Genomic DNA, 19,806 nt, shown 5'->3' with positions numbered 1-19,806 from the left:
ACCCAAAAATAACTCTAAATAGCAGCATTGTATTACATTCGTTACATAACCTGCGCTTTCAATTGTAATGTTTGTTTAAAAAAATCTGTCATGGGAACATGCAGGGAGACTTCAGACAAAAACAAGGACTTGTTTTGTCCATTTAATAAAATCACGGCACGGTGGCTTCATTTGTTATTGTCTTGAACAATTCAGTTTTATAATAGTAGTTTTAGTCATTGCAGCTATAAGTCCTTTCAGCAAGGACGCGCATTGTCTACGCTGGGCTAGCTGCGCATGATCACAGTTTTAGTTGGTGCAACAGGTGTAAATATTTATGGACACTGCAAAACCTAGAGTAGGGCTTACGCGCAGCTTTAACTAGTGCAACCGGCCCAAGGGGAAGTAATATTTCATATCATTTTAAGAATGACAATGACTATCCCTTTAACTGCTAAGCTACACCAGTCGACTAGCAAAATGCGGATAATGAATTCATATGAAGCACTAAGCGGTTAGTCACCTTGCCGTCACAGTGAGAGGATTTCGAAAGCGTTTGAATATTTTCACATTCATGTAGTCTATCTGTGCTTAACCTTTCACTGCAGTCCGTGATGATGAGCAGGCACACACAGTGCCTTTGATCTACCTCTGCACCGCCCGGAGAAAGAGCGAGAGAGAGAGAATCAAATAAAGAGAGAGCTCTGTATTTGAGATGTGGTTTGCGATGCAGCGGAGGTATTGTGTGTATAGAACTTTGTATGGAAAGCCATAGTGCACTACCCCCTCACTTCACCTCAGTACTGAAGTGAGTGCTCTCCACGGTCAGGCAGACCCATCTAAACCTCTAATTGCTTCACAGGCCGAAAGGCGTATGAAAGATTAATTGAAAAGGGGTGAATGTGAGCTTGCTGCTCTGTGCAGGTCTGCAGACAAGCTGCTGTCACTCTCTGTTCGTGGTACTGATCTCTTCTCCTTTCTCTCACCACTTCAACTAGCTCAAACAACCTCAAGTCTTACGGGCCACCAATCAGACATTTTACACCCCGATTCAGATGCACAGCATGCAGTTTAGTTTGACACAGCCTCGCAAAACTCAGTGCTACAATGATAAGGTACTGTCAAGCAGTTGCTAAGTGGCTAAATAGCAACAAACATTAACTATTAATAGTTTTTTATGTACGTGTTAAAACTCGACTGATGCTAACCGTATAAAATCTCAATATTAAGCTAAAACTGTATTTGAAATACACAATTTTACTTTAAAGTGTCAACATTTTCTGTGTAGTTGGAACACTACACTTGTCTCGTTTGAGACATATTTCATCCTGCTGCACAAATATACATTTATTCATATTATCCAACTGCGTATCATTATATGACCATTATATGAGCTTAAAATCACTAAAACTCAATGAAAAAGTCTTTAGGATTCGTTTTGAAAGATTTATCATACACCACATGCAGGTCATTCTGCCTAGAATCTGCTTCTCAACATGCAACACAATTTGAGGCATCACTCATGTCTGTAGCACATTTGTTGACATCCCTAACCCTGAGTGTCAGCCACAGTAATAGTAATGCTTGCCTTCACTATTATCAAGCACCACTATGAGATGAAGCACTGCAGGCGTTGTTTTCTCTCAATATACTGAGCCAGAGCAAGAGAAGGATGCTTCATTTGCTTGGATCTTTAATTGGAAGGAGGGTGAAGGTGCAGAGGGTAGATGAGACAGACAGGAATCCTATTACCCCCGGTGTGACTCAATTCCACTGGAACAGCATTGATCATAACCACCACGACAGTTGCTGGAGCCTCGCCCCCACAGCCACAAGAAAGCCGTGGTTGTTTAGTACGATTTTTCATAACCTCCTCCACACATATTGTCAGTCTGGCATTTAGTATGGCCTGATAATATTGTTAATCACTCCGAACAAGCTTTCCATTCCCGCCGATCCCAAGACTACAAGCAACAGGCGAAGGGAAAAAAAAAAAGTCATGTAGCTTTTTTGATTCGAAAATCTACACGGCAAACAGCGACGTGAGAAAAATCTATATTCTCCAGCTCTTTTCCAAAGGATGATGTCATTGGTCTACACACACAGTCAATCCCCGGAGAAATTCATTATCCGACATACCTGCCACTCATCTATCACTCGCTCGCTTCTTCCCATGTGTGAAATAACCTTTAGAAACCCTCTCGACAAAAATGTAGTCCACGCCCCGGCGAACCGACCCGCACTCCTGCATACCGAGGTGCACCGCCGTACCTCATGGTGCTTAATCAAAGATTATGATGAGATACAAAACGATGCGAAGCTCTCACGCGCAACAAACACCGAGGGGAAAACCTAGCCAGCTGCAGTGGGAGTGGAAGTCCCAGGGGTAACCGCTACAGAACTATGAGTAGTATGAAAAATACACTGGCAGGCGGGATATGATATGCTGGTGAGGGTAGGGAGCAAGATCTAATGGAGGGAAATCCACAGGAATGGTTTCGCTGCAGTGTTGCATGACAGTAAAGGAGACACAACACGACAGACCTGAGATACGTGTGAGGCGATGGAGATGTTTGGGCTGTGCTGGAAGTGGGTTGCTGGGGGATCCAGGTAAGCAACTGCCTGCATTGCTCTCAGTCTAGTAGATTATTCACACATACAGTATGTGACTGGAATTGGAACTCAAAAACACACTGTGTGCAAGAGAACACTGGGAGGAAATGGAAAAAGAAAGCGCTTGCTCACACACATAGATGCTAGCCTTGAGAATTCCAGGTTATTTTAGTCTGATGGTGGCTTGTTTCAAAGAAATCACAGTGATGTCCTCATCACTTTGTAGGCAAATAAATGCATATTTAGGCCCGTTCCCAAACGGCACCCTAAGCTCTTGTGGCCATCTTATGATTCCTCGCTTTTTTGATGTTATACCGCTTTGACTATCAGGTAGAAGTCTCCTGTGGGGCTGTCCTCAGATCTGTCAAAGTACACGCTGTGAACACCTATCTGAAACTGTAAATGAGGAATGGGACACTCGGTTAGCGCTGTTGACTCTGTACTGCTTAGTACTGCTTTAGAGAGATGGGATTATTCACATGTCGTTTTGTTTGTTGCTCCATCAAGCTCTTGCTGGATCTGCTCTTCGGCTATCAACGAGGAGAACGTCTGTACTTCCAGAACAGACACGGTTTGGTTGTTTAAAAAAAGGTGCGTTCGTTCAAAAAAAGGTTGCGTTAGATCCTTCGCTGGCTGTGTTGATTTAAATCTAGCAGGTTTGGTGTCTAAAAAATTTAATCTCATTGAAAGGAGCCAAAATCTGATAGAAACCACCTGACACTAGTGAACACACAGAATGGCCTAGCAAATAGCAAGGCTCTCAATGCCTGTGTTTGAGTAAGCCTTAGGTTTATTAATTTGGACTTTTGGTCTGAAAGGTCTTTACTGTTACCAAAATATAAATTTTTAGTTTTGTTAGTAAAAAACACATAAGCATACCAAGCCCAGATAAAAAAAAAAATAAGGCAAAAGTAATTCACTACTCCTCATAAAAGTAACTACATAACACAATAAGTAACTTTTTATGTAGTAACAAGAATATTGTAATCCATTTTTAATAGTAACTTTTTCAAACTTCGCTCATAGCCACATTATTGTAGTTTGTAGTATGTAGTGAAAAAAAAAAAGTAATTTATTTTTTGTAAAATATTGAAATAACTATTATTATTATATATTATATAATAAAAATAAAAATAATTCTTATTATATAAAATATTGTTTAAAATAGATGAAATATCTAAGTTCTTTTTACTGAAAAAAAGAAAAGAAGATTAATTTGTGATAATGAATTTTTGAGGTCGCTCCCACCAGTCTCAATTACGATAATTACAAGTTTCTATGTCTTGTAAAAAGCATTTACGGTCTTGTAGGACTTGTAATTACCATGTTGTCAACTAACATTTTCTGAAAGCTCCTATTTGACTGCTGCAACGTCACAGGAAAGAGATGGCTTCACCAGTAAACAGTAGATATATTCTTTTATTCTTTCTGTTTAATAATTCCTATAACTGACTAATGTTAATGCCTTAATAACGCAAGAATAATCTGAAAATAAAATATATACAATGTAGTTGTATTTAACACAGATTCGGATGACTAATGTCTAATATCCTCCTAAAAAACTAATTTGGTAATACAGCATTTGCTTAATGACTGTTTCTTGTTGTATTGTGATTTTGTCTACTGATTACTCTAAATACAGAGATTCATTTTGCCATTAAGAGCATTGTCATGGAAACAAATAAGTCAGAGGTTCGAGTAGAATGCCTGGGTTGTTAGCTGGTAATTACGGTAATTATGTGACGTGAGCGTGACTTCAAAAAAAAAAGGTTTGCGCAAGGGTACAGGCCTGTGTATGGACTACCAGATTTAGTCACTACAAACTGTCATCATATCAGAATGGATCCTTAAAGATTATTATAAAATGCCTACTTGTATCAAAAAAATAACAGCATGTGAGTGTAGAGTGAATCAACAAGTCATCTTCCTCAGCAAGTAGTTGATCCAGAAGCAGTCAATGGAAGAAGTTCGTTTATACTGGCTATAGTGGCATTTATGCAATGCCGAGATTGCAATGCATACTAATTACTACATCATGATTGTGATTGGACACATTTCATAACAACGTATAACTATAATTATCTGTCTTCATGTGCTGGCACAGAGTGTGTTTTATGTCTGAGAATAATACACTCAACCCAAATCAATTCCATCCCGCATCCATAAAGTGCATCTGTTCTTACCCTCACACACAGGACAGCACTCTCCGGGCACAGTGACAGGATTGAGACAGCTGTGGCCGCAGGCAGCTGCTACACAGCGGGCCTCTCCACTCACACACTGGCAGAAGGTACAGTCGTCCTCACGCCAGTGGTCTCCGTGAGCCAGGATCTGCCCATTCACATAGCAGCCGGCTAAATTGAGCACTGGGTAGATGGGGTCTATATGGAAGAAGATAAGAGAACAGAAAGACAAGATGATGATAGTTGCCACACATCAGTACTGACATCTTGCAAAACGCACCCTGCTGAAAAAAGGCTGTTTAAGCTGTTTTAGAACATAGCAGATCAGCTGATGAGTGGTTTGTTGCTGGTTCTGGATGGTCTACAAGTTCGCACAAGCTAATGACCAGCTTGGACCAGCTAAAGGCCAATTTAGATCATCTAATGACTGATTTGGACCAGCTAATGGCCAGCTGGGACCAGTTTGGACTAACTAAATAAATAGTAGTCTGGACTAGCTAATACTCAGCATATACTAGGTGATGACCAGCTTGGACCATTTAATGATAAGCTGGGACAAGTTTGGACAAGATGATGATGTCCTATGCAAAGAGATTCTGGAAAGTTTCTGTTCGTGTTCAGTTTATATATTTTGGTTATTTACACTGTCTGAGCTTTATTGTTTTGTATTGTATTCTTTTTTTTAGGGTCAGTGTTACGGTCAGGGTCTACACACCAACAATGAGACAAGAAATCAATCCTAAACAGCAAAGTATTATTTTTAAAGGTGTAATCACATTTATTGTTTTCAGAATTTTCATGCTGTTTTCTCAATATAGGATTTTTCCTTTGGGTTCAAGCTGATCATGCAAATTTGCCACACTGCCCATGGAAAGCTGCTAGGTTTAAAAGTGACTTCGGTGTGAGCTGTGTACTTTTTTTGACTGTGAAATTTCACTAATGAGACCTCAAATTGGTGGTTGTCAACTGCAAACTGGGGCCCACTAGGCGGGGGCCTGAAAAATGACTTAAAAAATTTGAATATAAAACAAAACAAAACAGAAATTGCAATAAGTGTAAAGAAAATACAACAATATTTCATAGTTTAAGGAATAGTTCACCTTAAAAAGAAAATTCTGTCATTAATTACTTACACTCAAACCCCCTAGACCTAATAAGACTAAGATATTTTTAATGAAATCTGAGAGCATTCTGACCCTGTTTCTATTCATCTTCTCGAAAACTGTATTCATTGATTAAAGTATAACTTCTACAACTGCATATGAAAAAAATGAACTATTTTTAGTAATGCTGAAGTCTTAAAAAACTGTATCCAGTACATCTTGAATGTCACAGAGCCTTTGAATCTTGTGGCCCAAAAAGGTTGGGAAGCACTGTTCTAAGTGGTTGATTAAAATGATTTACCTCCTCTATAAGCCAAGACTGCATATGAGTCAGCGTTTGGAGTCATACAGTCTTGCATTTACTGTGAGCCGTCTAAGTTTAGTTGCCCGATTTCATTTGTTTAATTCACGGCAGTAAAACTCTCAGGAGGACGGCTACAGGGGAGTTAGGGAGTTTCACTTTAATTAACTACATAACAGCAAAATCATTCGCAAACTAATTTCAACATGACCACAATCTGATAAATATAACATGAGCGGAAAATGTAGCAAGGTAATTCCAAGCAGTAATGTATTGGACAACAACACGTACCCACAAGAGAAGCATAGCATTCGAAATTACATGCTCCCTGGCAGCCTATTACAGGTTGTCTACAAAATAAAACAATGAACAGTTTCCCCGAACTAATTAGCCCTGTATGCTCCTGAATTGGGAGAACGAAAAGATTCATCCTGCAAATTTAATGTCCAATTGACAGAATCTTCCATATCACGAACGCAAAAGCGCACAATATCTTCGTAAAAGGTAAAAAACTAGTCACGCCATAATTGCTTTAGAATCCAGCTTTGGACCTGGATGACACTATTCATTAAAATTCACAAAAATCACCTCAATTACAGGCAGAGCATCAACAGCAAATGCAAAGCAGGCCCTAAGGCACAAGGCTAACGCTAAAGACAGCTTGATATCATTCGGAGAAAGGTGCACATATGCCTCGCTATACGCTCTTGACGAGCAGTTTATGAGGAACGGGAATATTTTCTCTTTCTGACCTTCGCAGACAGGACAACACTCTCCGTCAGGGACGTAGTAGCGCTTCGCAGTGGAGGACGCCGCACTGGGCGGTGAAGCACACGGACACCCCACCCTGACAACGGCAGAAGCGGCAGGCGTCCATCCTGAACATGTCCCGTCATGGTACTCCACTCCGTTGAAAGTGCAGGCGGCTTTGTCTCTGCAAAACACAGTAATCCGGATGCAGTGCATTAGAGGTTGTCGGATATATGACTGACAGCACAACAAAACAAATAGGGTCTTGATGACAGGGCCGAGAAGAATAGTTAGTTGTGGGGTACGCAGGACCTAAACGGTGTGCATTTGTGTCCAAGAGAGCTTTTAGCAGCCGAGTTTCAGATAGCTGTGGAATTGATGCTCACCGGTCGCCATGGCAACCTTAGGTACCAAATTCCCTTTCAGCTCATGCATTACAATGCCTACACTTGTGTACATGACACCAGGCTGCATTTTGCTCCAAAACGGCTTAAAGAAAATTATTGCGATTAAAAATCGCGCATAGGTCTCTCTTCTTATATTAAATTAGGAGATAAACGATTAGTTTTAGTTTATAATTGAAATAAACATATACATTTCAATATTATCGAACAATTTGGGGGGAAAAAATCTGATTTTTACTTTTTTTTTTTTTTTTTTTAGTAATTGTTTGGTTTCTATAGCAAGACATGTTTGATTCAGGGAAGGTGTCTGTGGTCGGCTGTCAGTTGAATGACGGCAAACACGTCCTTGAAAACACCTCTGATCAGCCTGTCTACGACAAACAAGAGGCCTTGGAACATCCTATCAAGCGAACGAGTGCCAGATTATCAAAGAATTCCATTAAGAGGGGAATTATTAGAAACCTGAACCAACAAAAGCACCCAGAGCCAAGTGGGAATTGATCTCTGCACGCTTAACTATTGAAAGATCAGCCAAATGTGGTGCACAGCGTTTTTAATTCCAGTGAATAATTTTGTCAATTAGTACAGGCTCAGTGAATTACCTAATAATCTGGTGTGGCAACTGTGAGGTTGTCACACTAGACAGGCTTCACAGAGGACTGTGTGAATTTGCTCAGTTTTCTAATCAAAGCTTTTTTTTTTTTGTTCCATCAGCCTGGGTCTGTCACTCTCCTCTGGGTGACTGCTACCGCTTCTGAGAGCGGCAACTAATTGGAAGGAGCTGCTTAAAAATCAATGCACAAAAGAAAAAAAACTTAAAAAAGTAATAAAAAAATAACCCCCTGCCATTAGACAGCTGTAAAGGAATTGGATGCTAAAAGATATTTATTAGAGGAGAGCTCTCTATGAGTGGAATATGTCAAGTGTCTTGTGCTAACAGGTATCGTCTGTGTTGTATGATCTTAATGATATAGTACGCCAGAAGGATGAGCAGAAGGATTCAGATCTGTTATTAATAAACTATATCAGGTTTAATTGTTTGTCACACACTTTCAGGAACAGAAGGCATCAGATGTGTGCTATCTGGGCAATTAGCTGAGGAATTGTAGGTTATCAAGAGGTCATTAGCTTTTAGTGAGAAATCCAAGATGGTGAAGAGATTATAACAAATTACTAATTAGCAAGAGCAATACATCAATATTGTCTACACACCTTTTGAAGCAGGTCCAAATAAGAATAAGGATCAAATACGTTTTTGAACATAGTTTAAAATATCACATTCAGTATCTTATTCTCATGTTCGGAAGTTGCATATTGCACTACTGAAATGTAGTTAATACTTCCACATTCTTCCACATAAACAGTCGTCAAATGTTGAAGGATCTATGGGCTTCTTCTATGAAGCCTGATCTTTAGTTCTTATTTTCTATTGGATTCAAGTCAGCTGATTGGCTGGGCCATTCTAGCAGCTTTATTTTCTTTCTCTGAAACCAACTGAAAGTTTCCTTGGCTGTGTTTTTGGAACATTGTCTTGCTGAAATGTCCACCTTGTTTCATCTTCCATCATGTTGGGACTGAAACAGCTAATATTATTTCCTCTGACAGGGCGCAGGATTGCTTTCTAATTACTGATATATTTCTGCTGGCGTCTTGGCTTTTCACGGCTTTTGCACCTCTTCATGTGTTCAATACTTTTCCCTGTGTTATTTTTGTTTTATTATGCATAACTTTATTTTTTTGTTTTGTTTTCTGTGTATGTATGGATTATTTGGGTTGTTACATCCGGTGAAAAGATAATGTCAGCAGGACCTTTATAAATATATATCCTAAAAAATGCTGACACATTCAACGCTTATTTTACCTGCTGTATATGTATATAACAGTTGATGCTAATGCTAATGCAAATGAACCAGTTGCAAAAATAAATAAATAAAAATATTCAATAATAATTCTCTGCAAACAATTAATCAGTTAAAAATTATTTAACAATAATTCTCTTGTGAACAGTTAATTGGGGACAAAGACTACTTTTGTTTTCCTGTTTGCGAATATATTTGCAAACAGTAAACTGGTTATTTTATTTTAATCATTTAATAAATGATCATTTCAATGAACAATTTCAATGAATAACTGAATTCAAAAACAAACACAACTACAACACACTCTACAATTGTTTTAATCTTTGCACATTTAGATATTTATCAGTGCAAAATTAATCATAATTAAGGATCCACATTATTTTGTGCCAAGAAATAAAAGGAAACTTTTTTTTTTAAACAACATGAAAATGAGAAATACATTTTTTGAATGAACTAACTATCCCTTAAACTACTTTACATTATAAGTACCTTATAAATCTGGCAACAGTTTGTAAATAGTTTCCCACAACACTGCTCACTACGCTATCGAGTCCCAAACAATTCTGATGGTTGGGATCCGATGCTAACCTGTTCTACCTAAACTCCCTTTCCCTCAACCAACACCCCCCACCCAATATTATTTTTCCCACTCCCATCTTAATTAACCATTCTATCCTGCCCATTCCCTACCCAGTTTCCCCTTATCCTACATATTCCCTACCCAATTAACTAAGGTTTACAAACAATATCATCAAAAAAATCTAAATGCTTATATTCACATTCATACATTCTATGCAAGTAAAAAGGGTAAATGGGATTGGCTTGATCTCTGCAATTAAGGGGCTCACGCTTGAGACTTGACTCAAGCTCTGAAACACCCCTCTGGACCTAATTATAGAAATAAATAGTGCTTGGGTGGTGGAAAGAGTAATACAGCTGTTTATATACAGTACACTTTGCTTTGAGATTGCAACGATATATGAACACACTTCCCTCATGCGCTTATTTTGTGGGAAGACGTCATTTGAAAGTACACCCATGCTTTTTGTATCAAGTGAAATGACCCTTTTCATTTATCTTAATGATTAATGAGCTTCATCTTATTGGCACAATGGTGCAGCCACAGTCAGGTGACGTGTTGTGGCAGAGGTGAAAAACTGAATCAGTATCTTGAACTTCCCAGATGTTCAATGCAATGGACTCACACAAATGGATCTCATTTGTTAAAAATGACACATGCGGCCATCACGGTTAAGACTCAGTGTTGGGTCTTATAGGGGTGACTCTGACATGCTAGAAGAAGGTACCTATTTCTTTATTTTGTCGCACTGAATCTCAGTGTTTATGTAAAATGGCTGCTTAAAACCCCTGCTGCATCTCATAAGTTTTCAAGATAAAGCCTGACCCAAGCCGTCTGAATGTCGTGAAAGATTTGTAGGAGAGCAGATAGCGAGCTCGCCCCCACTTGTTTTGCTGGCTGTTATGACCTCACAGAAGACGAAACCCTGCAGAGAAACGGTAAAAGGAGAACCTGCTGCATTCCCATTTTTGAAGGGCAAGCCATAAGTGCTGGTGTGCAAACAGCTGGCAGAGGCTCACCGAGAGCTTGGTTTATCCCTCTCTCACCACAGTAGGACAAGCTGGTTGTTGAACAAATATGCAAAGTTTGTCAGGCTTGAGCTGGTGGCTCCATTTCTCAACCCACTGGCTGCCTTGATTTGGGCTTTACCCATCACAAAGGATTATACAAGTGCAGCAAATTCCTTCATAGTTTTATGGAAAAGTCTTTGACTTGGACTTATTCCGGAATCCTCTGGCATTAGGGATTGGGTGTCGTGTAGGGAGAACGAGCTTGAATGAATTCTGTTTAATATTCAAAATTTCCTCCCAGGGCTGTAATCCTATAACGACTCTGTCAGGAATGAAAATGCTGATTCAAAGTCTCAGTAAACTTTTTGAAGGAACTTCTTGGAGATGGCCATTGTTTTCTTGCATGGAGTGTGGCTCATATCCCCAAGTTCTAAACTGTTGTGTTCTGACAGACTGAATTGAAGGGTGAAGGAGGTGCATTAGCTCGAACAACAAAACAAAAATAACACAGATATATCAGTTAGTTTAATAACAGATGGAGGCTCTAGCATCTGCAGTTCTGCACCAGTTTTTCTCAAGTCATTTTTGGCACCTTCAGAAACACAAAGATTAATGATACACTGTAAAAAAACCTGCATAAAAACAAAAACAAAAACAAAAACAAAAACAAAACAAAAAAAAAGTTGTTTTTGTGGTTGCCGAAATTCGACCATAAGTAACATTTTAGGTTTTACAGTTTTAACTTAAATGTACAGTTAGATACTGTAATTTCATTAACTGATATAATGTTAATATACCAATGTATTCAAACAAAATTTGTTTTGTACCTTTCAAATATAGAGATGAAAAAGTTACATGAAAGCGAATCACAAGTAGCTTTTAAATAACACAGAAGGTGCACATTGTCATTCACAATAACTAAACACTATCATGGTGAGACTGAAATTAAGATTTAAGATGTAAATAAATAACAACATTACATGTAACATACAACCCTAACAAACATAACTGATAAGAAAAGTTCAAACAAAAGAACTTTTAAAGGAACTTTCAAGTAGCCATCTAACAGGTTTTTATTCTAGCATTTTCACAGTTTTTACTGTTAAAATTAGAGTCACAGTGTACTGAGAAAAAAAGTCCCCAAGGTTCTTGGACTGACATTAAATTATATATTACACAAAAACACCTTAAAACACCTTTAAATTCACACTACTGTCTTCTCTTGTGAAACTATGTGTGTCAAAGGTGTGTGAATATTTCTCTTTTTTTTCCTCTCTCCGCAACACCTTTAAATGAACTATGAAAAGGTACAAAAACTTGACTTGGCAGTTTCTTTTATTCTGTTCAAGTCTGAGGATTTGAGTCTTAGCACATTTTACACTGGTGCGTTACACTTCCAGCCTGAGGCCTGTTACTAGTGGGGTGAAAGATTATGCCGATTATAAAGCTTCAGGGCTGTGGGGGGGCATCCTGTGATTTCCACTGACTGGCGAGATCAGCATAAAAAGACATTTAGGACAATTGATGGGCCACTGCTGCGCGTCGCAAAAAGCTTATCAACTGCACGTTTGCAGCCTTGCCAATTTAAACATAAAAAAAATTAAGGTATTCAAGCACAAGAAGTGAAGGAACTCAACTGAGTATGAGTACACTCATAATTTATACAGTGAAGACTATGCAATGCTATTTTACATTTTATTATTGTGCTATTTGATTATGTGCTATTTGCACAATTTCAAACAGAGGCCATGGGTACAACCTGTTTAGTCTAGAAGGCATCTGTACATGGTATGCGAAGAAAATTGTGTTTATTTTAATTTCCATTTGTTCATATATTAAATATGAATACACACAAGCAACTAAATCATATTGTTTTATGATGAATGTATTATCAATTGCTAAATTTGAGATACTTCCTAATTAATAAAAATAATCATGTGTTAGAAAAAAATGTAAACATTTTTGCTTGAAAGTAACACCACATGACATACCAACAACCATGTTTTTTTGCTTTATTGTCGGCACTCTTATTTTTCAGCATGCACCATGAATTTGTATTTTTTTATTTATTTTATAGAATTCCTTAGATTTTCCTCTAAAAATCAGTGCAGGACATCTAAAAGTCTAAAGATTCCATCTTGATGATGATTCTATAATTTACAGGATCACGTACAAGCATCATCTAATACAAAATACGGAGTGGAGGAGAGTCTTTCTCTCGTCTTGAAACACCACACCTCTGTGTAAATTAGTGGAAGAGAATGGTAACCATGGAAACACTACCCTGAGACGCCAAAGCCTAGTTTTCTCTGCCTCAAGACCGATCCAACAGGTCCCCTCCCCTCTGAGGCCTTGAGGCCAACAGCTGTTAACTGGCCCCACCTGAATTGTTAGAGTGTATGACGGCACTAGCAGTCTGTAGGAGATGAGGTAAGTGACAGAAGTCAACTATGTAATCTATATGACTGCCCAACCCTCCACACATCTGTAGGAGTACAAATTAAGAACGGCTACTACCTGTGCTCTCATGGCAAAGATATAGAATCGCACACACATACACACAGAGTCTTTCTTATTACACAAAGGCCATCCGAAGCAGGAGGGAAAAGAGACCATTTATATTTAACTCTAAGAGTTTGACAGGATTGTGAAGAGGCAGTAATGAAATTCTCCATCTGGAGATTAAAACACCTCCACATCTTACTCTCACAGTTCCTGAAAAGAGCACTGAAGTGCAACCTAAAATAACAACATCTATTGCCGTTCAAAAGCTGCTAACCTTAACGTGGAAGATTTACATAATCTCCCATCTCCAGTCGCAAACTTGTACTTGTTCAGATGCCTCCGCTTGAGGTCATGGTTAAACACGGACCACTGTGCGCTAAACGTAATATAGCAGAAGAATCACGGCCGTGAAACTTCATCCAGGCACCACAAACCGAGTCTCATAGGGTCTTTAAAGGAGCCATATTGTATACTGTAGTAGCCTTTATATTTTCCCTGAAGTCCATTTTTATTGTTAGTTCAGGTTTCACGCAACCAAAACTGTTCCCTTCTGTCCTTTTGAGCAAAAAGTGCTGTATTTTGGAATTCTACACTGCCTTACTACCTGATTGATATCAACGAAATAGGGATCTTGAGCAATCATGCCTGTATCTGTGACTGCCTGTGGCTCTGCAAACAGGCAAAACAAGAGTCAAGAGGGTGGCCCAAGCTCTTTGGCCAGAAAACTAGCCAATCTGTCTGTGATCTATTTTGAGAGTTGGGGCTGTTGACATTTTTCGTTGCTGACATCTTTTAATAGGATACCTTTGTAATTTTTAATGGTTTTTGTATAGAAAACCATCAGGTGTGGTATCATCAATACACTAATTTGAAAGCAAATTTTCAGATTGATTTCAATAATCAGATTTGTGTGTGTGTGTGTACCTGTAGTAGCTTGTAACAAATACTTTTCTGTTAAACTACTTTGCACAAGGTGATTGGTTAAAGCTTGCTGCTTTACATTTAAATAGTTGGTTAGAATTTAGTAGAGCAACTTCCTCGAATCCTCCAGCTTCCTCAGCTCCACCTGTATAGATCTGCTACAGGCCATTTTATATGATGCTTCTGCAGCAGCATGCCTTAACTGTTTCTGTGTATGTACTGGCAGTAGTAAGTTCTATACTTGATTTGACGGCAACTAACAGCAGCATGGCATATCTATACAATTTCAAAATCCAACAAACATCTAAAGTTTGTCAGAAATGGCGTAGTGTTTGAATAGAATAGACACTGAATGAAGTATGTCATATAGTATGAATGTGTGGTATGAAGTAATAGGCTATCCAAGTACCTTTATAAAGAACCTTTTGCGGAATGGAAATAGTCAATACATAATAAAGGTTTTTATTCGAATCTTTATTTTTAAGAGTGAACCGCTTTAGTAATACTGTGAATTGGGGACAGAATGTTTATTTCACATACTGCTTGTCACCTACTTTATAGTGGGGGCTTAGACACCTTCAGATGCAAGGTTAAGGGGAGAAAGGCAGAAAAGAATCTGCACCATGAAGAAGAAATAGATTTTGAAGGCTGAGGAGATTGTGGTTATCTTCCTCTCAGATGCTTGAGATGCTTTTTTCTGTGTTAGTTAGGAGAACGACTCTCTAAAAGGACTTATTCCAGCATTTCTTTTCCCTTCCTGTCCTAGAGCCCAACAGGAGCTGCCTCCCGGTGTTTTTCAGCCCTCCCTCATGCTGCAGGCTAGCTTGTTTTGGCTGCAGCTGCTGAGAGGCAGACTAAATAATGTGATAACGTGCCGCTCCACAGTTGCGCCTTGTGCTGCCAAGACCCGCCACTGCTCTGGACATGCAAATCACTACAACCGCACAACACCTGCAAATCAAGGCTAAGTTGTCGAGAAACAAAACAAAACAAAAAAGACGGCGCCTTTGTGTGCATGTTTTCCCATTTTTTATCAGTGAAAGATAGCGGCCGCTGTGTCGGAGCAGACATAAATAAGAGCAGAGTATAAAAGGAGAGCATAGTGCCTACGGGCCCGTCAATCATCGTAGGGCTTCACAGTGCACGCGTTATTTGAATGGCCCCTCGGTGACTCCTATTCGAGCCCTACCTTAAAATCACTTTCCTCTTCCGACAACGCTTTCTCTGAAAAGAGAAAAAGAGAAGTCCGTGCTTCTCGGTGGGCCATGGTGTTATGTTTATGCTAGTGGTTAAACTGAAATGTTATGTCATTTACTGGCTGAGCTTGGTAAAAATGTGATTTCAAGGCTTATAATCTCTCGAAAGAATGAACAGCCGTTTAAGCATTTCCTTTAGAGTGACGTGTCCTAATCCACGCTTGTCCTCTGAAAGAGCACGTATTGTTCTTCCATACGTCATTTGAGGCTGAACAACATGCTACTGTTTACAGAGCTAATCCTAATGCTAACCGCTTAAGCGTCGACAACACAATCAAGCTTCTCGATGCTGAGAAGAGGATTGAAAGCGGCACTAGTAACCTCTATTACATCGCCCTTCTATCCCTAGGTTGAACAGCTCGCGCAAAGCGCCAATCATGCCCTTCTCCATGACAACTGCTCTCTGGGTAAACATTAACGTAATGATGGGGCTCGTAGCAGTGGGGCTGTATGAATGGGGACTGACAGGTGCGCCAGTTCATGTGTGAAGATGCACAAAGATAATTACGGGACTAAAAATATCACTAATGACAAAGCAAATCTACCATGCACAAATGCGGCAGGGTGGCTGCTGTTTTGTCAAACAAAATGTTCACATATTCACTTTGATTTTGATGCAAGCTTCTATGTGGCAAGTGAAAAAAGCCGCGAATTAAAATTGAAAACAAACCTAACGCGAAACACAGCGGAGGAGCGCAAAAAAAAGGTATCTTTAGCAACACATTTGGTACATTACCAGATGCATAAAACTGAAATTCCTTGGTGTGGTCAGAGTTACCTCACGTTTTGAAATTTTTGGGAAAGTTGCGATTAGCTCAGGGTGGGAATGTTCTAGATTAGATGCGCACATACACTTGCTAATCAGTCCTTCTTCTTATCTTCTCCCCAAAAGGGTGACATCACTGTCTGAGAGAGAAATGTGGTGCGCAAACACGGTCTGAGAATGCTCACTCTGTTGCCATCCCAAACACTTGCCTTTGGAAGTGTATGCGGACGCCTTGGGGAGAAAGTGAGCGAGCGAACGGCTGGCACAGAAAGATGGCATTCTGACTGTCTGACATCTGCTGTTTCTAGACTCATCAAGCCGTGAATTCGTTCAGAAATGGCATGGATGATCTACTCAAATATTCATCTTCAAAACTTCAAAGTTTTGATTCTCTGTATAGATAACGTTTCTTGTATTTACACCGCCCAGCTGAAAAAATAAAGATTAAGCCGGTTTTAGGAATAATAACGAACGGGGACCAAAACTATGTAAAAGTAGGTTGACAGTTTACACTTTAGTTCTAATAAAATGTTTAAAATGTTAGCTATAAATTTCTTTAATGACTTATTATATCTTATACTATGTATCCAGATCAGCTCAATATTATATATTTGGTTAAAGAGATGCCATTAAAAAAGTATTATGTAAAACGTACTTTGTTGTTATAAGATATAGTTTGAGGATTATTTATAAAAAGTTTACAAATACAATTTGTTATGTTTGTGATTAATTGAAATAAAATCACAAAAAAGTATTTATTTACTAAAATGTTTTATGTAATTAACAACAAGAAGCATTTTGCCTCAGCGTGTCATTGTAGTTGGTTAATTTACATGTCCGTCACTTGGACTCCTTCCATCTAAACAGACACGTTTGTTTGTTTCTTTGTCAGAATAAGCTGCAACCTGGTCCCGAGTTTATGCAGACAGTAAAACATCTGGCTACACAAGACTAATTTAGACCATCTTGGACCAGCTAATGACCAGCTTGCAACATTTCCATGAGGTGCCAACGTGACAAATCTACAGGGAAAAACTTCAAATAAACACAATATAAACTGAATTTAATAAGCCTCAAATCCTCATTAAGGCATGCCGCATTGAATAAATCTTATCACACGTTACAGAGGACAGAAGTGAAAGATGCTGGATCCTTCTTCCAATTAAAGATTCATAGAGACAGTTTCCAGCAGCCCAGCATTATGTAAATCAAATTAAAGGGATAGTCCGACCCAAAATGAATATTCTGTCATTATCTATTTACCCTCATGTCATTCCGGTCCTGTATAACTTGACTTCTTTAGTGGAGCACAAAAAGAGAAATTCTGAAGAATGTTCTGCACACTCATTACAAAATAATGAAATTAAATGAGGACTTGGGCTGTAACGCCCAAAATGGTGGTTAATATGACTTGTGGAGTATATTTTAAGGCTTCTGAAGTCATACACTAGCTTTGCCAGAAGAAACAGGCCAGAGAAATCTAATTATTCACTAAAATGCTCTCTTTTGACACATTCATGAGTATATTATGGTGTTCTTTTGAGTTGGATCTTTTCAATACAGTACGTCAGTTAATCCAGCTCACAAGATTCACATGATTAATTCGAATCATTTGTTCATAAACCTCACTCGGTACAGTGATCCTTCAACTAATGGAAGATTATCAGGTGAATTACAACCGAAAGGAATATTTGGCCCAAAAAAATGCAAGATCTGTCATGATTTACTCACTCTAAAAGGTTATTCCAAACTCGTCTCTCATATCATTATTTATCCTACTTTTATGGTTATTTGGATTATTTTTAAGATACAAAGCTTTAGTCTCCGTTCACTACCATTCCAAAAAAGTACTGATATACTAATCCAAATCATGTGTTTTTGCTCCACAGAAAAAGACCGTCTGTGGTTTTCTCGCATCTGCAGCGTATTCATCTGTTGTGCCAATTTGTTCATGCCACGACAGTCTCGAGAAGGTCACTCATCTAATGACGTCCGTGTGATATCTTTTGAATATTAATCAGTTTCTGTCCATCCAAGGGGATGAGTTCATCTTCTCTTTTCGTCACTCCTTCATGTTCTCCCCCACCCCCCTCAGCTATGGAATATGAGATCGGCCTCTACACTGTACACAGCCACCGGTGGCCAGATGTTCAATTAGCCTGTATTTCTGTTCGGAGCTTTGATGCTCCCCGCGCAGCTCTCCGGCCTCAGCGCTTTGTTCTCAAATCAGCCTCAGGCTAATTTCGCCGCCCGCTGTGAAGACGACACGCAACCTGGCACCTCACACCACACCGCTATTTATGCTAGCTTGTTTATATACATACGTGCTTGAAAGGAAGGTGACGAATATGGAAAAGCAAGTCCTTGGGTCGCGCTCTCTTTGCTTCACTTTTCTGCTACGTCTTTCATGTATTGTGTGCCCTAGGCCTAGGTGAAGCGGGAAGGAAATAAACAACTAGAGGGCAAGTGGGATTGTTTTCATGGGTCCCTTTATTCAGAGCACCACTCTTGAGGCTTTGCGTTTGGATGGAGCCCTGATTCTGTTGTCTTCCTCTCGGCGGTTGTCTATCCACGAATATGGAATAGGCCCAATGCGCGACATACGGCCTGGTGCTCGCTGAATCTTTCCAGCTTTGATTTGGTGCTGATTTCCTGTGGCTTTTGTCCACCTGTCGCCTGCGTTCTCTTCATCTGAAAGAGTTCTCCACCACCTGCACACAGCTCTGCCCACAGGTACTGTGGGGTTAAGCTCTCTTTTTCTGTCCCAATTCTCAGTGCAGGTTTTATTAGTTAGGGAGCACTGTGTAGCGTTTGTGCATGGTTGTGCATAAGAAGCACAAGTGCCTTCAAAAAGTGGGTAACCGCAGATGTCACTTATGAATAATAACGTATTTTGTATGTATATATGTGTATATATAGGTTTGGCCAATATATTGCAGGATATATTCATGCTCATCTCGAAATTTACCGCTAATCAAAGAGATAAATTTACTGATGAGATTGCCTAGCGCATAAATATTTTATGTGATATATTGCTAGCCCTATATATATATATATATATATATATATATATATATATACACTGTATATGTGCTTTTAAAATGTGGGAAACCACAGATGTCCTGTCTGAATAACAGTGTATGTACAAAATGCATTTTCTAACATATGCTCATTTGAGTGTCTCTTGTTAAGATTTTCCAATTTCCTTCCCCACTTCTCACACACACAAACATATGCTTAAACTGCAATGGTAGCCTAGGCTTCTTTTTGTTACCACCATTTCTACACAAGATGTCACATTTTAAATAAATGTGTTTATCACACTGTGCTTCTGCCTTTTGAGTGTTCGTCCTCTCTATTTGGTAAAAAAAAATCGACCTAACTTTAAGAATTCAAAAATGAAGAAAAGTATCACCATCATGTATAAATAAAAAAATACAATAAAAGTATCAAATATATTAACTTCAAAATACAAGTATAAGAAGGCATAAAATCTTAAATATACAAATGTATAGCAATATAATTCATTCATGCTGTTTTCTGCAATGATCAGGAAATTGCTGTTAATGTAGCTCT

The 19,806-nt window shown here is 38.9% G+C and overlaps 1 pseudogene; it reads right to left on the bottom strand.

Moving 5' to 3' along the window:
- The window catches only part of LOC122362006, an 87,789-nt pseudogene that overhangs the window by 8,955 nt on the left and 59,028 nt on the right, over positions 1-19,806 (bottom strand).

The sequence above is a fragment of the Puntigrus tetrazona genome, chromosome 17 (genome assembly GCF_018831695.1).
Source record: "Puntigrus tetrazona isolate hp1 chromosome 17, ASM1883169v1, whole genome shotgun sequence".
NCBI lineage: Eukaryota > Metazoa > Chordata > Actinopteri > Cypriniformes > Cyprinidae > Puntigrus > Puntigrus tetrazona.
The sequence above is the reverse complement of the archived record's forward strand: the minus strand, read 5'-3'. Positions and strand labels throughout refer to the sequence as shown.